Raw genomic sequence first — 15080 nt, 5'->3', positions numbered from 1 at the left:
TATCGACTTTTATTTCCGGTCACCTCACTGGTACAACATTATTTAAAAATATTTTTTAATGCGGAGTTGGGAGTAGGACATACCCACTTTGACCGCATAGATGTCATTCAGGGTTTACAAAGAGTAGTTTTATGACCTAAACTCGACCTGAGGTCAAAGATCTGCTGGAGCCAGTGTTTTTGGGAAATGTGGATAGAGTAGGGAGTTTAACATAATAGACCTATCAAACAAAGTATTAAATAAGCGAGTCAGATTTGGCCATTCTCTTTTGTTTGAGCAAGTCGCCTGAGTTACCATGTCGCAGATTGCCCGCATAAAAACTGCAACATATAAATGGTCGAAAATGCAGGTTAAGCTGCGTACAGACCGGGCCAACGAACGCCAACAGTTATCCCAACGATGCTTATTTATCATACATAATAGACGCATTTTTCCTGAAATAAAAATGACATATTATGTATCTAGCCTATCTGAAACCTAGTTAAACATTGTGAGATATGGCGTTTCGACTTTCTCCGTGTTCGGCATCATAAGGGTCACAGTGACAGTCCATTTTTCTCTCCACCTTTAATTTGCAAGGTGCGGGTGCCTATATAAATAGAGTGAGTCGCCCGCGCGCCTCAGTTGTAATATCACCATGCAGAAATGACTAGGTTTCAGATAGGCTAGATACATAATATGTCATTTTTATTTCAGGAAAAATGCGTCTATTATGTAGTCTGAGCCTATCTGAAACCTAGTTAAACATTGTGAGATGTGTTTATTATCGCATGGTGGAGAGAAAACCAACTGTGACCCATAAGCTACTGATGAGTATATCAGTAGATAAATATTTGAATCTATAAATTTATAATGCATAGATTTCTAAGTAATAGATATAGGGTAACAGTACCGGTTATCGGCCACTTAAGCGACTTGTTGACTTCAGAGTTAATTTCTATCATAATGTAGTGTGTCAAGATTTTCCAAAAAAATATCATTTGATCTTTCAATAGTCTAGTTTCATAAAACCTTCAGTTTATAGACGTAGCAGTTATACGTGATTTAAAAAAATATATTTTTTGTAAAAATAGCAAATATACCGGTTATCGGCCATTTTACCCAGTTATCGTCCACCAGTGCACTGGTTATCGGCCACGTAATTCACAGTACAAAAACGAGTCTTATTCAGTAGTTCATAGGGTTTTTGAAATAACAAATTAAAATCAAAAGTCAAATTAAATTAGCTACTCTTGGCATTGGCATCCATAAAAATTATCGGCCGTTTTATTATCTAATGGCCGGAATCAGGTTTAATTTTACCTATTTTCGGCCACCTACTATTTCAGACGGCCGGAATAAGGTGTAATTTTTACCTATTTTCGGCCGCTTATTTCGACGGCCGGAAACAGGTTTTGTTTTAACTGGTTATCGGCCGCTAAACATTCGATATTTTTTTAAGGTCATATCTTTGAAACTATGAGGTATTCTGGCGGCCGGAATCTAGTTGTCAATTCACAAAATTCTAGCTGTTCACTAATATAATGGAATCTATGTTAGTGCATTTAAGGTTTCCGCAATATAGGCAAAATTGAATGACTACACTTATACCGGTTTCCGACCACCCGGCCGGAAACTAGATTTTGAAATAAATCGATAACCTATTGTCCGACCACCAAAAATATTACTGTTTATTAATGTTTAGGGTGGTTTAGGCACTTGAATATTGAAATTAAACATACTTTAATACACACAAACCAATTCAATCACTAATAAAACAGTAGGAATACTTAAAAACTTACCTCTGAGAATCAATCCACCTGCTATTTTTTCTGCTAAATTTGCCACGCATCCACACACAAAATTTTGAAATGGTGACTGAGGGCTCATTTCGCAAATTTCGAGGCCATGCCGTTGGATTATGAACCTTGATGTTCGTTCGGGTCGAAGGGCGCGAAAATAGAAAGGAGATGTCTCAATACTATCCTATTATTCAAAATAATGTGCGAAGTGGCCGGAAAGGGGTAGTGGCCGGCAAACCGGTACGTTTACCCTACTAAAAAGAAAGGTATAAGTATACATAAGACTTAAGTACTTCCTTATTATTCCTGACTTGTCAGAAAGTTATGGAAGGTATGTACCTAAACATATAGGTAGGTATTTATACATATGGATACACACAGTGCCTCTTCGAAAGCAATACTTATAAGTAATTATTGATCAAAATCTTGTTATTGTCAAGGCAATATTTTTAACATACACTAGCCGAATGGATGGAACCAGTGAAATACTTTGCAACAATATTTAAAAGCTGTAAAATGTAGAATATCGATCCAGGCCGCTGGGGCTCAGGTCAGCACATGCTGACTAGGGTATGTAATTCTGGACTGACCTCAGAAATGCAGCAGCCGACCCTGGAGCCTCGAGGACCTGCTCAGTCAGCCCTGTACGACGACACAGCCTGCAACACCTGGCGCGGCATCTAGTCCTTGGAACGAGGAGTGGTGCTTGAAGGGAAGATAATTTTACTAAATATCTCAGCCTCATCAGCTACTGGAAAAGATTAGATGAAGGCTGTGACACTGGCGGATAACTAAGTATTCAGTTTTTCAAAACATGATGCAGGTCACTATATTCATATTCTAGATTGACAAGTAACACACAGTCTAATTTTGTATTCTAACTAACTCGGCGGTTAACGAGTTCCTGTGCAGTCCTACTAGGAAGGAAAGTTATTTTATAAGCCTTTGCACCGATTTTGTGGGCTACTATCATTCTGTATCATCATGTGTGAATATTATGAGCTCTGGCAGCATTCCTTGGTAGATGACATCAATTAATAAAGATTGATTAACACAACAATAACAATTGTAATAGTTGACAAATGAAACCCGGCTAACATGTCTTATAGTGCCACAATCTTATCAGCACGCGTAGCACAGTATGGCGGTGACAAGATATAAATGACAGCTAGTTGCAACAAATTGTGTGATACCAGTTGTCCTCACAAACGCTAACATGGCCAACACGAAATAATCACTACAAGATGTGAGTTACAATTTTGACAGCGAGATTGGAAGATTTGTCTTATTTCCTAACATGGGTGTACCAATTTATCCACACATGTCTCAGTTTGACATTTGTTTAGGTAGCATTATATCACTCAAGTTCGAAGGTGGTGATAACATGTGACACAAATAATTATTTGTTTAGTCTTTGTTAATTTCATCCTTGCTCTACAAGAAGAGATGCAGGAAAGGAAAATTACTATAATACTTATAGGGAGGATGATCCGGGACTCAAATAACCCGTTGAAAATGCTTTAAAAACAACATTTGTCAAAACACACATCCTCTTTTTTATTTGACTAAAATTATACATTAAGTATATTATTTATATGTAGCGGTGTTAGCTCAGACGGGTAAGCGCCCGCCCCTCACGGAAGAAATGTGGATTCAAATCCTGTCGCTCACATGTGCTAAGAAGTTAGATAGATAGACATTAGTTTGTTTGGAAGCAACTCAGTGCATATGTTTGCCCTTAGGAACAAACCACTGATTTTCAGTTGTCTCCCATATACTTTAAGTTTGCCTATTCACGTCAAAGTATGTAGGTAATGAAGTGGCTAATTGAATAGTTTGAATGCTAAATGTGGAGTTCACGAAATGTAAATCATATACATTGAATAGGTCCGGCACACCGGGCAGTCAGCGACTGATGCTATGTTAACTGGTTGTCCTTTCACCACAGCGACAAACCCTATTCAGGCTTTATTATTTATCAACAACACACTAACTAAAATGAAGTGGCTAATTGAATAGTTTGAATGTTAAATGTGGAGTTCAAGAAATGTAAATCATAATATAAACTGTACATTTAATAAGTCTGGCACACCGGGCAGTCAGCGACTGATGCTAATCCTTTCTCCACAGCGACAAACCCTAGTCAGGCTTTATTATTTATCAACAACACACTAACTATAAAAAAATAAGTGGATATGCTAGCATGTATAACTAAATTAAATGGTTATAAAAATATAATATTTTCTTTAGGTAAGTAAAACATTTATTAAACTTTTAATTAATAAATTATAAAAAGTATACTATTTCACACACCATAAAAGCATATTAGGTATTCTTAGTTACCAACTATCACAATAATCAGTCTGAACTTGGCTTATATCAGTCATCAAATAGGTCTCATAGTATGTATGCCAAGTTTTTCAACTTTTTCAGTTCGGTGCCGCTCTGGTTCATTGTATCACCATAAGGTTGCTGATGTCATCTGACCATCTTCAGGTGGTTTCTGCCAACAAGAGCTCTCCAACCGTGTCTAGGCCATCATTTTCTGACCGGTTTTGACCATCTTCCGTCTTGCTTACGAGCCAATTTCAATGTTCTGTAACAAACAAAAATGTTTCATTAGATTTTAGTTATACTTATGAACTAAGATTATGACTCCTATTGTCATCTTCATCATCATAGCCCATCACGTCCTCACTGCTGGGGTACGGGTTTCCTTCCAATGAATGGCCTAGTTGACCAAGTACTGCCAAGTGAAAAAAGTTTTTTGAGTTGTTTTGTGTGCATGTGCCCAATTATAATAACATGTGACTGGTACTGGCACTTACCTACTGTTTTTTCCTTCCATTGATTATATAAATATTATCCAGTCAGGCCGTGGGACAAGCATAGTAGATGATATTCGTTTGCGCCCGTCAGGATCCTGCCCGAGCTTTTGTCTCAAGGCCTTCTAGCTCCTGGGGCCGGGTAAACGGTGGGTGGGTCATCAGTCAGGTGGCATGCTGTTTTGTTCTTCGTCTCATGGAGCCGGTGCATAGAAATCGTCTGCCGAAGAACTCCCAAGGAATCTGATCGTGCTTGGTCGGGAGCAAGCTCGGTCGTATATTATTTCATGTGACGATGTCCAAGAAACTCAAGAAAGTAGTTAATGAGCCAATATGAGCCCATGGGGTAGCGCAATGCAAAAATGCAATGGTAATATTACCAAAATATTTCACTCAAACGCACCAAACAGCGAAAATTTTCTTCAAATTTGACGTTTGGTGACATTTAAATTGTCATAGACAATACAAACAAGAGCCACAAATGAGGGATTTTCTAAAAAAAGAACGAATGAAATACATATTTCCACAGAGCAGAAAAGTTTCAGTGTCACTGTGGCTTATATCGAATCACACAAATAAAACGAGTCCCATGTACACCCTATGCTAACATTTAAGACTGATATCAAAAAGTGACTCAATTTAATCAGTCACTTCACATGTTGTCTTATTATGGCCATACTAGCCGTGTTTCCGGTGGCGGCGTCGCTGTCATGGAATCCAGTGATGCCATCGATGAAATTTTGCCTATTTCTGGTTTAAACGACAATGCATTTCTGCTATTACCTATTGTTATAATTTTAAACCAGAAATAGGCAAAATTTAATACATTCATAAGTATAGATAAATCAAAATATAGGGTCGATAGTAAATGAAAGTGGATATAATATATCAAACGACATTTGTTGTATGGAAAATTTGTCCACGGCGAACAGAAATAAAATTAGTTCTGATTATGTTCTGCTTCTGATACAGAAGATTAAATCTAGATTACAATGGATACAATATATGTGGGTCGTGAGAATAACGAGATAGATAGACTTAAAAAAACTATTAATTAAGTATTATTTTTGAACACTTTATTTTACATTTTCTAAAGTAACAAGAAACAAAAGCATACAATTAAAAGAAATTCAGACAGTGTGCAAAGGCTAATTCATCATCATCATCATCATCTCGACCCATCACGTTTCCACTGCTGGGGCACGGGTCTCCTTCCAAATTTGTACGCCATAAGTATGGCAAAACATAGAGAAACTAACAATTTATATTTAAGACCATTGTATGTTTACAAATAAATACTTTGACTTTGACTTTGACAAAGGCTAATTGCTAAAAAGCAATTTCTTTCAGCCAACTCTTGATAAGTTGGGAAAACAATGACATGTCATAAATCATCATTATTTCGTCTAAAATCGCTGCAGGTGCACGAAATTCTTCTTGGTATATTGCCTAAGATTTAAAGTATCATGTCACGTCCTCACACCTGTAACCAAAGAAAAATAAAGATTATATACTTTTCATCACGAGTACCACGACCCATCCCGTCGCCACTGCTGGGGCACGGGCCTCTCGGGAAAATATTTCATAAAATTACATGGAGAATATATGGGTAAAATTATTCGTCATATTTGGCAACACTAACCTGTAGCCGCTGCAACTCGTTCTTCCAATTTTTCAAACGGAATTAAAGGCGCCTGAATACGTTATTCTTCCTGCATAAAAGCCAATATATGTATATAGTACTACTTTTCTTGCATCACATTACAGCGTTTTTGGCAGTATTTCACCCTAAAAATCAAAAAACAAATTAAATAACGTAGCGTCAGCTTCTTCGCAGAAATTGACAACTCAAATAACGCACAGAGTATGAAATGACGTTTGACAATGACGTCTCGTTGTTGCACATTTTGACCACCGGAACAGATAAGATTGTGGCACTATAGCTGGGTAAGTAAATGATCAGTCATGCCACCAGGATAAGTAAAATGTTCAGTACTTCATATGAAAAACATTAACAAGGTCACCTTTAGGTATGTTCGTCAACACTAAGGGCAGGTCTCGGCCAAAACCTTAAGGCTTCGCCTTGTTGCAACTTCAAAGGTACGTAGGTAGGTACCTACTTACATTGTTGTAGGTTCGATTTTGAAACCATTAAGTCAACCTAGATAAAACAAAATAAAATAGCTCGATTAAATAAAGATGGTACGTAAAGATGTTAGTTGTACCTGATCAGACCTGATGCAACGACAGCCAACATAGACTCTCTAATCTGTGGAAGCAACAATCATGGTGGCGGGAACATGGACAGTTGGACGAGCCTGACTTATCAATCAGAACTGACAGTTCGCCAACAGCAGATAGCTTGCGGCTATCTATAGGTAAACGTAGGTAGTTAGCTATACCCAAGAAAAAGTCCTTGAACATCGATATGACAGTGGAACGGCGAATAACTGTGACACTCTTTAAAACAAAAAAGGCTTGTTGTTGTCCAGCTAAGGAAGGTTACCTACTTCAGCGACCTGGTATTGCATTCTGAAAGAACTGCGAAGAGTTTATTATGACTAATAATTATTACTTATTTAGAAAGTTTTCAGCAAACTAATAAATCAAGCAGCTACCATGTCACCGCTGCCCGGTTATAACTCTGTACTAGCTTAGTAGATATATATACCAGTTTTAGCCTTCAGCTAGAGGCCAGAGAGCTCCTAAATGAGATGCGAGTACGAGCATGACACAAGTAATTTTTTACTTGGTAACTAGTTACGTAACTAAATGAAAAATCCATAAAACAGTTGAGGATTACTCAAAATGGAATTGTGAAAACGGCACGTCTGCATCTTAACCAGTCAGTCTAAGTAGTTTCAGCAGATACAGTGTTGAAAAATAGTTATGAAACGTTTGCGCCAGAATCAAATTAAAAATACATTTTCATTAGAGAAGCCGTTTAGGCATGAATAGGTACTTTCACCCTTTGGATTGTGCTCCAAATGATGACCTTCGAAATTCATAGAAATTTAATGACGACTGCCATTGTTTATTATCTAGCCCCGTACATTGAGTAGGGCTGCGGCTACACGTGATGTGATACACAGTACACAGTAGGTATATGCATGTTCCCAGAATAGTGGAAGTTATAATTTTACCAAAAGGTAGTCGTCTCGTGCAGGAGCACCGTTACTCGATTTATTAGATACACAACTAGTAGACAGCTGCTGCGTAACGTAACGGCACCAGTAATGGACATGGAACCAGTAATGGACACTACAAACTTATAGTGTCTAAAATAAGAGTATGCATAGTTTTACGAAAATTACAACACCTTAGTTTCAAAGCCTATACATCCCTCCTTTGTTATATAGACAAGTGACTTTATGTCATCCATTTAGATTAAAAATTGTGAGGCAAAAAAGTTCATTTGGCGGAGGTTCACCAATTCAACCCAAATTTGATAAGGAAATAAGGAAATCTTCGAAGAGGTTAGGTGTAGATTTTTGTTGATTATTTCGTTTTATTTTATGTTATATTAAAATGCTGTGATTTTATGGAAACTATACTGAATTACGCACATATTTTCAAAATAATAGGAGAGCTTACTTTTATGGAAATGATTTCAGAGGGGGTGTTCATTACTGGTTTGTAAATTTTCAGTAAATCCAGTTATGGACACATGTCCATAATTGGGTGTCCATAACTGGATTTTTTATTTTCTTCAAGAAAGACTTATACGCCCAAGCAAATGGGATATGCTATTATGGAAGCACAAGATGGCCACTGCAGCCATGTGTTACGGAGACACAAACATATTCCCCCTACATCTATTTAAAGTATTCCAGCACAAGTATTGATCAAAGTTGCACATGAAAATCCAAGCCTTCACAGGAGCGGAATTTAATTGAAATTTAGTTTAGCATGTCTAGATATGTGAACCCATCAACCCGCCGTGGACCAACATGGTGGGAAATGGTCCAAACTTAGGAAGGCAGTTTAGACCTAGGGGATATTCACAAAGGTTCCATTCGAGAGAGCCAGGTGCAGGTACTTACAGCCCCACAGAGAAAAGAAATAGAGAAATAAACAGTGATAGTGTGACAAATAGACCAGAAAAGTTGAGAATACCATGAATAGAGAGGATTTGAAAAGAAGAGGCTTTAGGAGGAGAATAGATTAAGAGCAAAATTTTACTAGATAAAAGGGAAGTGAGAGAAAAGGTTGTCTAAAGAAAACTTAAGACTTAAACTAAAGGCATTTTCTGGCTAGTGTAAATGCAAAACCTGGATAACCCAGATGATATCTGTCTGTCTGATATGACGAGAGGGTCGTAGGAACGGAACAAGTTGGGACCCGTATCCTGGCTCATCTACTAACGCTACCTAGTTGTTGCAGGCGATGGTGGCATTGACCTAGATGTGGGCGCCTGTATTGATACGGTCAAAGGTGCATTTGCGTGTCTGCGATCCATGTGGCGGTCAAAACACCTCTCTATTAAAGTGAAAGATATTTAACACCAACGTTACTAAAGTCGGTACTGTTATACGCTTGCGAGACCTGGTAGACCACAAAGACAAATAGGTACACAGAAGCTGCAGGTCTTCATTAACCGCTGTCCTTCGCGGAACCTTCCAACAAAGATCTGAGGAAAAGCTGCCATGAAGATCCTGTTGGTTCACAGATAAAACGAAGTTGGAATAGCCATAGCCTGCGTACAAAGACAAATTCCAAACCCTGAGACAGGCTCTCGAATTGTATCCGCAGGGCAAGCATAAGAAAAGCCGCCCTAAATAGACCTGGCGGCGCTCGATCGGACGGAGATGCGGGAAGTTTGAATGACGTGGTCCGATGCAAAGGCTACTGTCCACAGTCTTGGATAGAAAACTGTTGTGTTTACCTTCTGCCCCACTGTGGGAACATAATTATACTAAGAAGAAGAATAAAATGCAGGAGGACAGGATTTATAATGTTATGAATTAGAAATTTTAGTGTTTATGTAAAACTTTTTTTTCAGAAAGTTGTATTAGCCATCTTTGATGCAACATTAACATTGCAACCAATCCTGTTTGTGTAAACGGTTATGATTACTCATAATTACGGTTTATGATTACTCATAATCGATATAATTATAATAATATAAGTATAAAATACTATTTTATACTTTAATTCAATAAAAAAACACTGTCCAACATTGGGTGTCCATAACTGGAGTTTGGGTGTCCATCACTGTGGTTTTAGGTATTTTTTACAAATATACAATTTACTGAAAAACCAATAGATTAAATCGAGCTAGTGTACATTCATCTTAAACGGCATGATATTCCTACGATTCATACCAACTTTCAATATTCTAACTCAAAAATTGAGCGAGTAACAGCCAAATCATTCGTAAAAAATCCTTAAGGTGTCCATTACTGGTGCCGTTACGTTAGGAGGTTCACGCATTTTTCAACAAAGAGCTCGGATACACACTCACAATCCACTGGGACATAAAGAAGACAGCTAATATGGTGCCACTCAGAAACCGCGATGACACTCCGATCATGATCACCCGACAGTAGGATCATAATGAATTCGGTAACTTGTGAAGCGGTATGGTATAGCAACAGCGACTTTCACGAAATCAGGAATTAGCTCAGTGCTTTTAGGTTGAACACTCGCCGGTGGGATTCACTTTGCTCACAGCCGGGAAAAGAAAAGACTCAAAGCTGGAATCTGCCGATGTGTCATGACACTTAAGATAGTGTCTGGGGGGTCACTTTATATGACGAAAAACGAACTTTCAGTGCACTGCGGCGCGAGCCGCTCTATCTGTTTGTATGTATTAAACGTGCCGATTGCACGACAGCTCTCGTTCGTTCGTTTCTCATCAGTATAGAGTAACGCTCCTGTACTTACCGTGCGTCACCATTCCCATGAGCAGTCCAATGATCTTAAGGCAGTTTAGAACAAAAGCTGCATTAGACAGTTTCTTCAGCAGAGACATTGAAATAAAAAAATTATTGCACAACTATCCTCAGGAGCAGTCTACAGGTCACTTTGGGCAGTTCAGAAGAAAGCTGCTTTAATAGAATACCCTACCTCAGCGGAGGCATCAAATTGAAGTGCTATAACACTTTTAGAAGCGGTGCACGTTACCCGATTTGTCGGCAGCCATGCCGATGCGGCTACGGCGACTGCAGGCTTCCTTGGTGTGCCCTTGTATGGCTAACATGACCAACCTTGGCAGTAAACGTTCGTCTGCATATGCCAAAATCACTGATGAATAGCGCACGTTACTCGATACCTTCTAAATAAGTCACTCATAATGATGGCTGATGATGATGATGACCGTACTAGCAATAGTGCAGGCGGTTCCGCTGAGCATAAAATCTCTTCCCAGACAGGGGGCGTTTGGATCTGGCAACCAGAACAGGAGTGCCAGGTGTGCGCAGCGATGCAGGTGGGACAACACAGCCGCCAGGGCAGGAGTGCATGGCTGGGTCTATGCAGCGATGCAGGTAGCACAAACCGGTGGCCAGGGCCAGGACCGGGTGTACGCTGCGATGCCGGTGGCACAAAACGGTGGCCAGGGCCAGGACCGGGTGTATAGCCGCCAGGGCAGGAGTGCATGGCTGGGTCTATGCAGCGATGCAGGTACCACAAACCGGTGGCCAGGGCCAGGACCGGGTGTACGCTGCGATGCAGGTGGCACGAGACGGCGGCCAGCGCAGGAGCACAGGGCCGGGTGTATGCTGCGATGCAGGTGGCACGAACCGGTAGCCAGGGCAGGAGCGCAGGGCCGGGTGTACGCTGCGATGCAGGTGCCACAAGACGGCGGCCAGCGCAGGAGCTCAGGGCCGGGTGCAGGTTACACGAAACTTCAATTTCACCGAATCGGCCTGCCTACCCTCAGCGGGTAGGTACCGGCGGATCACATTACTCGCCGCACATGCCACAATGTCCCAACATACTGAAACTCGGAGCCACGTGCTTCCTGTAAAAAATCCTATGACGGTCCTGGAAAGCTCCTGTTTGTAAAGCCTTACATAAGCTATAATCAAGTGCATTATTGTAATAGCAAAGTTTTTATCAACTGTTTTCTAAAAATATTAGAAATTGAGGGTAGAAAAATATTTTTTTATTATTTTTTTTCCTTTATAAAATTAACATATGCTTTACTTAAAGCGGTCATTAATGTAAGTATCTAGCTCAAGCGCCACTAGTAGGACCGGAATATGTGATCAATCATCACCACGACTATTGAATCGGACCCTACTGCGTGGGATAAAAACCCCAAGCGCCGGAGCATTATGACCAGTGGCTGAGCTTTTAAAAGCAGTAAATAATAGCATTTTACTCACGGCTTATCAACTCAAACCTTCGTTGCGAAATCCTCAGCAATGGCTGCGTGCGCAGCAGCCGGCAGGCCCCGCGCCGCCTGGTCCGCATCACGCTACAGCTCCCGGCAGCGAGGACTCCGCAAATTCAATATTATATTTTTCCCCGTCGGAGCGAAGCCGACGAGAACCGTGGCTACATTGAGCCATTTTGCCGAAGTGTTCACTTCAAAAATCAAAAACCAACTGAGGCGCGCGGGCGACTCACTCTATTTATATAGGCACCCGCACCTTGCAAATTAAAGGTGGAGAGAAAAATGGACTGTCACTGTGACCCTTATGATGCCGAACACGGAGAAAGTCGAAACGCCATATCTCACAATGTTTAACTAGGTTTCAGATAGGCTCAGACTACATAATACAGGGCAGATTGCAGCAACGAAGGTCAACGAAACCCGTTCGTTGCCCCGGTCTGTACGCAGCTGTAGACAAGTTAGGAGCATGAACGTTGTTATTTCTTGCTGCATCCACTTTTCATCAGGGATACCTGTGTCTGTCCTAACCTTAGAGTATATGGTCCTAAAGCCACGTACAGACCGGCCCAACGAACGGGTTTCGTTGACCTTCGTTGCTGCAATGTGCCCTGTATTATCCTAACTAATATTATAAATGCGAAAGTAACTGTGTCTGTCTGTCTGTCTGTCTGTCTGTCTGTCTGTTACTCTTTCACGCCAAAACTACTGAACTGATTTGAATGAAATTTGGTATACATACGGTCTAGACCCTGGGAAAGAACATAGGCTACTTTTTATCCCGGTATTCCCACGGGAAAACTTTTTAAGGCGAAGCGAAGCGCGCGGGAACAGCTTATATTATAAATGCGAAAGTAACTGTGTCTGTCTGTCTGTCTGTTACTCTTTCACGCCAAAACTACTGAACGGATTTGAATGAAATTTGATATACATATGGTCTAGACCCTGGGAAAGAACATAGGCTACTTTTTATCCCGGAATTTCCACGTGAAAACTTTTTAAGGCGAAGCGAAGCGCGCGGGAACAGCTAGTGTATGATAAAAATATCCATCGTTGGGATAACCGTTGGCGTTCGGTGGCCCGCTCTGTACGCAGCTTAACGCAACCGAAGGATCCGTGGGCATGCGTTCGGAGTGTTCGGACACCGACGCATCCGTTTCCATCTAATGTTGAGACGGCTCGGCGGTAGAGATCTTACTATAGCCTTTTTTATTTTCTATATTTATTTATTTACAAACTGTACAGAAAACTACCCCAGCCAAATCACTGTCATCATATTTACTTCGCATGTGTATGAATTTTCACAGACTATAATGATGACCTCTATTTTTTTATCTGTGTTTATACCTACGATTTCACGTTTTTTCAAGTTTAAATTTTGTTTGTTTTGATTTGATTTAGTTGTGTAATAAATGTTTTGAATCAATTAAAATTATAGACAACTGTGAATTTATAGCTTTTACCATGTCCTCAGTGGTAGCAAATCGCGATCGGGATTGTTTCTCTTGTCGCATGGTGAGCGGCACCGGTTTGCTCGGAATTGGGGGTTATCTCGCATATCATGCACGAAAAAACCCTACAAAAGCTGGTAGATTGACTATTTCATCTTTCGCGTTGGGTTAGTATCATTTTTTATATGAGTGGTGTGGTCTCCTTTGTTATTTTACATCTGTACCGTAGTTATTTAAAACAAGGCTAACATACCTATATTTGAACTTGTTTTGGTTAATATTAAGCTTCTGTGTGTAACTGCAGATTCAGCATTCGTACCTTAAAACCACTGCGTTTAATGTACCAATCAATACCATCCCCACATCTATGGAGCATGTGAAGTTCAGTCTATCTTCCATTGGATGGTTGTCAATTTATTTGCCTTAAGCTGCGTACAGACCGGCCTAACGAACGCCCCAACAATGGATATTATCATACATAATACAGGGCAGATTGCAGCAACAAAGGTCAAACAAAACCCGTTTGTTGGCGACCGTTTGGCCGGTCTGTCTGTACGCAGCTTTACATTGGACACTCAATGATTCATGTTTCCAATATCTGTGTAAAACAGTCACTGATATTGGTAGCTGCAATCTTCTGCAGAATGTCACCATGGAAAATTAACCCTAGTTGCCCACCATACCTTACCCACCTTTACAAAACTACTGCGGTGAACTGTAACAAGCAAACTTTCTAACTGATCTATACCTCTTTTTTTCTCTTAACCATATCTATAAGTTCATTGCCTTATTTAATATATTTATAAGTGGATGAATTTTGAGCAGTATTTCATTTTTCAGCTTTTATTGGACTTGGAGTAGCGAGATGTGGACAGCTGTATCCTTTCGACAGGCACACCAGAGCTACTTAGATCCAACAATTCGGTGGAAAAGGTAAAACGACTTTAAATTCTATGATGTAATAGTACAATTTGCTGTACTTTAAATTCTAAGTCTGTAATGTGAAGCATTTTAATGAACAATATTGTTGATAGATTCTTGAAGTAGGATAGTCTAAGTGATGGTTATGTTATATTAAGATTTAGAATGGAAAATCTTGTAATGGAAGCAGTGGCATCATGCATTTATATATTTAACTATGAACAATAACAACTAGTTTTTTTTAAGTTATTGATTGTTATTTTTATAGATGAGTAAGAAAATAAATTGTATTTAAACATACATTTTCAAGGTTTTAATAAAATAGAAAATTACTTATAATGCTAAATGATATATCTAGCATTTCTTGTCTCCTCATTTCAGCATTAATCTCAGCATCACAACACAATGTTTAGTTTTCAGATCATAAAATAAAGTTTATTGCACCTAAAGCTTAATGAGTGAAACAACATTTAATTTGGTTCAACAATTTTAATAAACATTCTTATATTTAACACTTACACATTATCACAATTTTCTATTTTTCTATTAGGTACCTACATTTACCTAGATATTTGAATGGCGTCTAAAACTGGTAAGCCTAATGTAGGTACACAAACTAATAATTCATATTGAAAATCTTTTTCATAAGTTACATTTAAATTATGTTACTTTTAAATTAAAAGTTGACCATATTCATAAATACAGCATTTCATATATATATTTTTAGGTTTAAATGAATTTTAAATCATAATTTTAAAAGTTA

General features: G+C 39.3%; 1 long non-coding RNA gene across 1 annotated transcript; it reads left to right on the top strand.

Annotated features, from left to right (window-relative positions):
* Nucleotides 1-13314: 13314 nt before the first annotated feature.
* On the top strand, nt 13315-14617 carry LOC125489753. Its single transcript, XR_007267216.1, has 2 exons — nt 13315-13563; nt 14237-14617. It is a non-coding gene; the product is annotated as an uncharacterized LOC125489753 (long non-coding RNA).
* Nucleotides 14618-15080: the final 463 nt, after the last annotated feature.

Source organism: Plutella xylostella, chromosome 17 (assembly GCF_932276165.1).
Source record: "Plutella xylostella chromosome 17, ilPluXylo3.1, whole genome shotgun sequence".
Lineage (NCBI taxonomy): Eukaryota > Metazoa > Arthropoda > Insecta > Lepidoptera > Plutellidae > Plutella > Plutella xylostella.
Note: the sequence above shows the minus strand (reverse complement) of the source record. Positions and strands in the feature narration are given on the sequence as shown.